The sequence below is a fragment of the Gavialis gangeticus genome, unplaced genomic scaffold, assembly GCF_001723915.1.
Source record: "Gavialis gangeticus isolate Ggan-Ray unplaced genomic scaffold, GavGan_comp1, whole genome shotgun sequence".
Taxonomy (NCBI): Eukaryota; Metazoa; Chordata; order Crocodylia; family Gavialidae; genus Gavialis; species Gavialis gangeticus.
The window spans coordinates 54,804,828-54,813,863 of NW_017729034.1; positions in this window are offsets into that span (position 1 = coordinate 54,804,828).

A 9,036-nucleotide genomic window follows, 5' to 3' on the forward strand; every position below is an offset into this window, starting at 1 on the left:
GTTGAATAGTTCTGCCTTCTTTGCATCTTCTGTTGAGAGTAACCCCTGGCTGTTTAACAATGAACCTACAGCTTATTTTTCTTTATTTTCTGGTCACCATACTTATAAAGCCTCTTCTTCTTGCCTTTAGCTTCTGTCGCTAGGTTCAGCTCATTCTTTATCTTTGCCTCTCTGATTTTGTCCCTGCAGGTTCTTGCTATTTCCTGGTATGCTTATGATACTGGGCTACACCTGCACTGTCAAACTGAAAGCCAGGTGTTCAACAATCAGTTGATTTTTTGCCTGGCTCCAGAACTACATTGGGACTCAAACCAGCCCTGGAGCAATACCTGGAGTCAGTAGATGATCAATCATTGACTGAATTGGAACCATAGGTGACATGTAGGGGGAGCACAGGGGTGCTCCCTCTCCCCCAAGATTAGTTGCCACCAAAGACATCACCTGCTTCTGCGGGCAGTCGCAGCCTCACCCCCTTGCCCCTCACTACCAATGCAGCTGCCAGTAGCTGTGGGCAGTTTTCGCTTGCTGCTTGCTGCCGGTCGCCAACAGTGGTGCAGATGGTGGCTGCAAGCAGTCCTTGCTTGCTTCCTGCTACTTGCCACCCCCCCACCCCATCACTGCATCTGCCTGTGCGTGGTCCCTGCTCACCACCACCATGCCCCTGCCGCCGACACCACTGCTGCTGCCTGTGGGTGGTCACCATGCCTCCCCAGCCTCAGAAGGCACACATCGTTCATGATTGGGACTGCACTGGGGTCCCAGTCAGCCCTGGTACAAGCCCCAGTGCAGCTCCTGGAGCCAGCAGATGATCATTGATTATTGGCTGAATCCAGAGAGGTGGATCAGGACAGCATCAAGGCTCCAACCAGCGCTGGTGCAGTCCCTGGAGCAAGGGAGCAGTCAGCTGATTGTCAGCTAGATTGGGACTCCACCAGGCCTCCAACCAGCCTAGAAGTCACCAATGATGAGTTGATTATCAACTGGCGTGGACTGTAATGGTGATGGTTCAAGCCCTGGGGTGGTTCTGGGACAAAACAAACAAACAAATTCCTAGGTACAGAGCCTTATTGGAGATACATGTGGGCAGCATGGGGGTAAGTGATGGCAATATTAACATCTGAGATTTTGTCACAACTGCTCAACCTGTTACCACTCACTCTGTCACTGGGTCCAGAGTTAACCCAAAAGTCTCCTAAATGGTCCAGATCCAATGAGTCCCATGTTCCAGATCAGTCCTGGGGCACCAGTTACATTTGACACACCTGCAATAATCATTTTGGCAAGAGCTCAGTTACCCAAATCACCTGTAGAAACAGTAGCACAAAAATGCTGCACTGTGCAACAGCTGACGTTATACAAATAAAACAAATCTACACAAACATTAAAAAAGGGAGGTGGGGGGAGAGGTTCACATCTGAGTTTTGCCAGACATATGGCACTATACAACCTTCAATAAACATTCATAGAAAGCACAGTCTTCAGTTGGCCTCTGTTTTTATTAATCATCATTTGTCATCTGTTATTCCTCTGTTTTAAAAGAATCTGTCATCTAATCAAGGAACAGAAATAGTACCATGTTACCATTTGCACACCACAGCTAATGAGTAGTGAATGATCTAAATGAACGAGTCAAAAGCATGCCTCAACTCATTCTGTGCATAAACTATTGGGTGAAAATTTTGAAAAAAATATCTAAGTTTGTTAGCTATTGGCACCAGACTGAAATATTTGAGAAGACAAAAACAGCAAAATAAAAAATCTTGAATACTTGAGTAATTCATTTGCAATGAATAATTTTACCAGCTCTCCTAATGAAGTTCCACAAAAGTGTTATCAGGGTTCATTAGCAAATCAAAAGGCAAGGCAATGGAAATATATGTTTACCCCAAACATTATTGAAAGGAGGAATATTCATGAGTGCCAAGACATTTATTCAGCTAGTCCAAGAAAAAAAAATGGAAGAAATATTCAAAGGAGTCATATGTCAGCACACATCTAATATCAGCAAAGGGAATTGGAAGTAGGCGTATTGATCAGGACTTCAAAGAACAGTAGTTTTAATCAAAAGCTAATATAGATTTTTGACATCACCCCAAGGGGAAAAATCTTTTCTGTAAATACTGGCATCAACACATCAGAAATTATATGAACTGGGTAAATGGCCTAGTATTGAGGCACTAAGGGCTATACTTTTAAAAATACCTGATTTTCACTGTAACTCTACTGAAGTCAGTGTAAAATGATATAACTAAGAGGAGGATAAACTTTGTAAGGGCCAGATTTTTAATTTGATTTTAATTGATTTTAGTGGGAGTTAGTCTGCTAACTACTTCTAAAAATCTGGCCCTAAGGGCTATATCCAGCCCTCAATTACATCATTTTACATTGAATTCAATGGAATAAATTTTGATTTACATTAATGGGTAATTCAGAATTGGGGCCAAAGGCATATTTATGCTGTACACATTTCTGATGGGCAGAAAAACAAAGCCTACAAGACCCTTTTCAACAACAAGGGCTCTTAACTTGGATTTTCCAGGGACTTTCTTCCTGCATAACTTAAAGTAAAGGCCAGTATGAAAATTAATTTAATAATACATGCTCAGTCATATAAAGAATGATATTAGTAACCATCTAAAGCAATGGAAATCACTCCTGAAGAGAGGTAAATGTGCAGACAGAAGTGCACTTCCCCACTGTAACTGAGAATCCTTTGCAGGAAGTATTCTGAGTTACAAAGATCCCCTGGACCAAACAGAAGTTCACTGTTGGTTCCAGGGGGAAAGGGAATCTAGCTGCTCGCTGCCAGCCTGCAGCCAGTTTCCTCTAGCAACGACCCCTCCTCCCACCCAGTCTGTCCCTATTTTCAGAATGGGAGGGGGGAAGGGAGCAGTGGCAGCTTGTTCCAGCCAGAAGTAGAGGAGGGGAGGACTCTAATTCACCCACCCCACTTTCTGTGGCCAAATCAGGTAAAAATTGTCAGTTCTGTCTGCACCTAAAGAAAGGTGAACATAAGGATTTAGGTAGCATCAATAGGAACAGTGGAGCAGTAGGGTTCTTTTTGAGCATAATCTAGAAGACTCTGTCATGCCCAGTAAAACAACCACTTATTCAAAGGTACTCTCTTGTTCATATTATGTTTACTTTCACATAATCTCTTTCTCTAATTATTTCTCGTTTATTTTTTTTCTAATGATACAGTAGTTTGTTTTGCAGACTTCTTGACCAGCAATATGTCAGCTACATCACCTGCCCCCTCCCTTTAGAATCTGAAGTAGCTTTTGTAAAACTAAGGTAAATTGTCTAGAGTTTCTTATTTGGATTCATTCAATTGTTGCTACTTAACTCTATATGGAAAGTTAGAAATGTCTCTATATGGAAAGTCTACAAAGATTTGTTAGGCTACATACAAAAAATAATTTTCCTGAAAGTTGGCCCAATAACTCTATAGCTAGCATGAAATACAATACTTTGTATCAGTCTTCAAAACAAATTTCTGGTTGTTTGGTTTTGCTTGGTGCCTTCTTTTATTTAGGTGTTTTAGGTTTGCTTCATTTTCTGGTGCTCTCAGTAATTTTTTCATTCATCTTTAGGAATGTCTGATAACAAGCATAACAACAGATGTGGTATTAAATGTATTAAAGTGCTGTTTTATTCTGCAATGTGAATGTGCTAAAATGGTATCATGCCAGACCCACATGCACTGGCCAGCTTCTGTCTTTTATTCTTAGTTACCAGGGCTGTGCAAAACAGCACTGTTCCATTTTGACTTGAGTTTCGAGGTTTCAATGGAACAGTGTTTTGACACTGTTTCAATATTTTGCCCATACGCTATCATGGGGAAGCTCAAAACAGCCTTTCTCATCCGGCAGGCAGACCAGGGGCCCCTAGCCTGGGAGGGCTGCAGGGGCTGTGCCAGTCCTCCTGGGGTTGTGAGCCCCCATCTGCCTGCCAGATGTGGGACAGAAGCCGTGTGCTGCCACCCGGGACCAGGGAGCTGGGGAAGGGAACTGAGCCCCATTGCTAGTTCCCCTCCCCAGCACTGGGATCAATAGGGCTAAAGAAAGGAACTCAGCCCAGCTGGGCTTTCCCCAGCCTGATGGTAGTGCTGGGGATGGGAACTCAGCCCAGCTGGAATGAGGTCCTTTCCCCAGCGTGATCGTAGTGCTGGGGAGAGGAACTGAGCAATCGGGCTCAGTTCCCTTCCCCAGCCTGATTGCAGCACTGGAGAGGGGAACTGAGCCCAGGCTCAGTTCCTTTCCCCTGCGCTGTGATTGGCTTCTCGCAGCCCGGCCATAGCAGGTAGGGAGAGCCAGCGCTGGGCTCCCGGCTGAGCCACATGGGGATGGGGGTGCTTGATCTAAAACATCTGGGAGCGCAGCCTGGTTCTCCCTCGTCTCCCACCACCTGGCTGCTGGCTGTTTTGAAACTTGAAATGTTTCAAAACTTTCGAAATGTTTTGACTAGCATCGTTTTGTTTTGAGGCTGTTTCAAAGCCCTTCATTTCAATTTGATTTCACTATTTCGAGCTTGAAATCTGTCGAAACAGCATTAAATTGAAACAGCTGGCAAAATTTCGCACAGCCCTATTAGTTACATTGCTATAAAATAACTCTGGGTTTATGCTGCTGCAACTGAGAGAAGAGTCCAGCCTGCTATGTCTCAATGATTCTATATCAAACAGTCAGCAGGTAAAACACCTCCCCCACCCCCCGTCCCCAGTTACTAGTCCTATACATTCAGCCTGAAAATCAAACTGGCTTATTTCTGGCTCCCATTCCCTTGTAAGTAATAAAGATATTTCAGGCGAAATACTCCTCTTATTTACACATCTGTAAGCTACACTTTTCCAGACATTATACTTAAGGGTGAACTTACACATTATATTTAGGTCATACTACAAGCACTTAAAACATGAGAGTACACATATGAAAGCTCATTGACTTGTGCAAAGGGCCCTTTGAGACTCTCAAAATTACATCACTTCACTCTGGGCTCTGCTACCTAGCTCATGTTCAGTCTTCTCATTGGAGATAAAATGAGCAACTTGCTGTTCTCTAGCAACCCAGGATACACTGCTCCTGGCTCCCCTCCTCCCCCTCTCCCCCCGCACAGCAGTGATATAGCTGAGGTGTTTTAGTTCCTAGTCATGCCTCTGCTTACCAGCCCTCTATTGGCAAGTCAAAACTGTGCAGGCAAGAAAAAGTATATAAACCCTTAACATACAACTGCTCACAGCAGGCACATGTATATGTGCATTAATGCACTTTTCCTAATGCACATTACATTTAGTACCTCTGGGCAACTATACACAAGTGTAGAGGCTGCTCTGACATGCTGGAATTCCAGCACATTGAAGCAGACTCAATTATTTGAGTTTGCTGGGTCATGGCAATTGCCATACTCCAGCAGTCTCCTGCCTCTTGTGTATCAAAATGCTTAAAAATGGCAGTGAAGGCACTTGAACTAAAGTTCATTTGACCAGCTTTAGTTCAAGCACCCCTACTGCCATTTTTAAGCATGGGGACGCTGATACAGGAGACACAGTGGTGCTTTAATTAAAGCAGCTCTTGGAGCTGCTCTAATTAATGCTCTGCCCCCTCCCACCAACAGAGCACACGTAAAAGTTTCCTCCAGTGTGAGGTACTAAATTAACATGAGTGAGCCTGCCCTAATGGCAGTAGTGTCAGTGCATGCTTTTTAGGTGACACTTAATGTGCAGTAGCCAATAACACTGCACATTAATGTATTTGCACTGTTTTTATAGGCTACTTTAATGCACAGTAAAATAGGTACATTAAAGCACATGTATAAAATAGGCACATTAAAGCCCATCATGTTCTAACTTCAACACCACTTAAATTCAATATGCTTTAAGTATGTGTGACTTCACCCTAAGTTTTGATGACAGCAGGTTTTCACAGGCCTACTTGTAACTGGTGCTCCACTGAGTTCCACTGATAATACTCAGTTTCTGAGAGGTGACATGATTCTACAGGACTAAGAAAAAAAGTAGGGGAAGTTAATTTGAACATACACTGAGGTGTAATTTACTGGGTAAGCAGCAGCTATTTTTCCATAATCTTTTTCAGTACTGAACTGTTCTTTAAGTTGTTTCTTATCCATGCATAATTTTATGCACACAGATAGATCTTGCCTTAGCTCTATGTGTATAACAGTTGACAATGACGAGACTCTTTAGTGTACATGTATGTCTTTGAAGGCAACTGTAAATTTGATTTTATAATTTACAATATGACTTGACATTCCTGGAGTCTGACAAGGGATTCCTCTTGCTCTAGCAAGGATAGCGTAATATTGTGTAGCTTGACAGGATAAGCAGTTTATCTGTTCAGAAGAAACGTGTATTTCACTTGCTTCCTCAAATGATTTCTATCTTCTCTTTGGCAAGGAGATTCTACAGACTACTTACAAGCTTTCAAACTCTTGGCATTTTTTTACTTTTTATCTGGTAATCTTGCTTTTCCATTTTAGTAAACCTAACCACAGACTTATGATTCTGTGGTCTCTCTAACGGAGAAAGTCCTATTAAATGATCATAATTGTTCTTTCTGGTCTTAAAATCTATTACTTCTATAAAAAAAAAAAAAAAAGATGATGAAATGCCATAATTTTCTTTGCCTCTCTATCTAGATTCCAGTGCTTCCTGTTTGAAGTACACTTCACATACAAAATTCTTATAATTATTTTTAGAAATCCATTTGAAAAAAATTGATATTTTTCTTCATCTGACACCAAATAAATAGGTCCTAGCAATATGGTGTATTCTTACCAGGCAGTGCTAATTTGGCTGTGATGCAGAAATCTCATTAATGGAGGCCTGAGTTGCTCTACTCTACCTACCCTGCTCACCACTTTATCTTGTACTTATATATGCTGCACTGTGCACAGAGGAAGATCAACCTCTGTATGGCTATTCCACTAAAAGAAGAGACCTTTAAGAGAGAGAGAGAAAGAGAGAGAGAGAGAGAAACAATCTGAAAAAACTTTAAATGTACTGAACAAAAGAACACTAATAAAATAGTATTGATTGTATCAGGCTCATTCATTTGATTCACTACTGCATTAGTTTGAGTTTTATATTACTCTAGTTTTATGCCTGTGTAAATCTATTGATTTTAGTGGAACTAGCCTTGTGTAAAATTAGAGGAATACAGTGGTGAATCAGACCCTTCATTTATCAACCCCCATGTTTAAAATCTTAGAGCTTAGAATTTCATATCTTCTAGGCACATCTACATGAGACGCTGACTGTGCAGTACCCAAAAAATACTGTGCAGTAATGCGTCACAGCATGGACAGTGCTAATATGCTACTGCGCAGTATTTTTAGGCTACTGAGTAGTCACTTAAAAGATGTACAATGGTGCTACTGAACAGTAACTCTGGTTACTGCGTATTTATTTTGTACTTGCTAGTACTAAATAAATGTGCAGTAACAACTGCACAGTAGCATCTTGTGTAGATGCTCCCTCTGTGACCCCACTTTGCTAATCTTGTACTGTTGATATAAAGAGCAGCATTTACTAGTCATTATTATTAGGCTAAGAGAAATATCTCAAGTAAGCTGATTTCTGAATTAAACGCATCTTGAAGAAATAGAAATGTGTATCATGCAGTTTAAACAGCAGAAATAAAGAAGCTCAAATTAAATTGGCAATTTTAATTTCTTTAGCTATTCTGCCTCTCTCTTTTGTATTTGCTGCCTTTATACTGTGCTCTTTATTGCTTTTCATAGAAATCCCTCTAGTAGTAATGCTATCAAGGCAACTTGGGACTTCATTGAGATAATTTCAGATCATTTTGTGTGAAAAAGGAAAGCAGTGTCCCAAAATGACAAGGAAAACAGATTGAATGTCATCCCCTACCATATTGTATATTATATAAAATTGCATGCATCACATCCTTATGGTTGAGGCAAACATAATTTGAAAAATGACTCCATGATGGATAGCAAAGCTTTTCATCACTGCCTCTGACTAAGTGCACTTAGCAATCCTCCTGTATGAGCCCAGAGCAGCTGGAAGACTTATGAATTCCTTGGATGAGGAAACAGACACATTCTGCTAACATTTTGTCATGAAATTATCTATTTTTATGTACACAAGTCAATAGCAAAGTCTAACAGGATAGATACAAGAGGCACCAATAAAACACAGATATTCTATAGGGCTCTGTGAGTTGGCAGCAATCCAATCCAGCTTCAGATCCAGCCGCTTCAGATGGCCGTGATCCGATCCAAAGCTCCAGACAAGGTTTCTGCCTCGATCCGGCCGAAGTGGCTCCGAAGCTTCGGAGCCACCTTGGAGATCTGGCCATAGGGTATAATGGAGAATCAATGGAAGATCTGTAACTTTGTTGTTTTTTGTATGATACAGATGAAACTTTCAGGGATGGTAGCCTCTGCTAAGAGCATGAAGCCTGCCATGTTTCAAGAAGATTGGTGCAGGGGTTTGGGGGGAACTGTACCCCAAATTCTTGAAAGCCAAACTCATGTCACAGCTGTGTGTTACACCACAGGGGGCTGAAAACGGCAGGGATGGTGGCTCTTACTGAGACCACAAAGCATGCCAGCTGTGTGTGTCCTAGAGCAGGCCTGAGTGAATGCTGGGCCCTGCCAGGCCACGAAGCCTGCCTGCCAGCTGTGTGTGTCTCGCTGGGGAGTCTGTCATTTGGTGCCCTGCACCCCAAGCTGCTGACAGGCAAAACTCGTGAAGTGGGTGGGTGACACTGGGTGTGTTAAGGGGCTCCCTTCCTGGCACTGGGGCCTCTGCACAACACAGCAGTGTGCCCCACTGAGGCCTCCTCCTCCCCTACAGCCTCACGCCCGGTCCTCTGCTTTATGTGACAACAGGTACAATAACTTACCTGGCTCAACACCAGTAGCATCAGCAGGAGCATCAAAGGGACACAAACGGAACTGATACTGAGCCTGTTGTTTTATATGACCTGGTAAGGGGCCTCCAAGTTCTTGACCCACCTGGGCAATAGTGATCATCGCTTGCTGGAATTCACC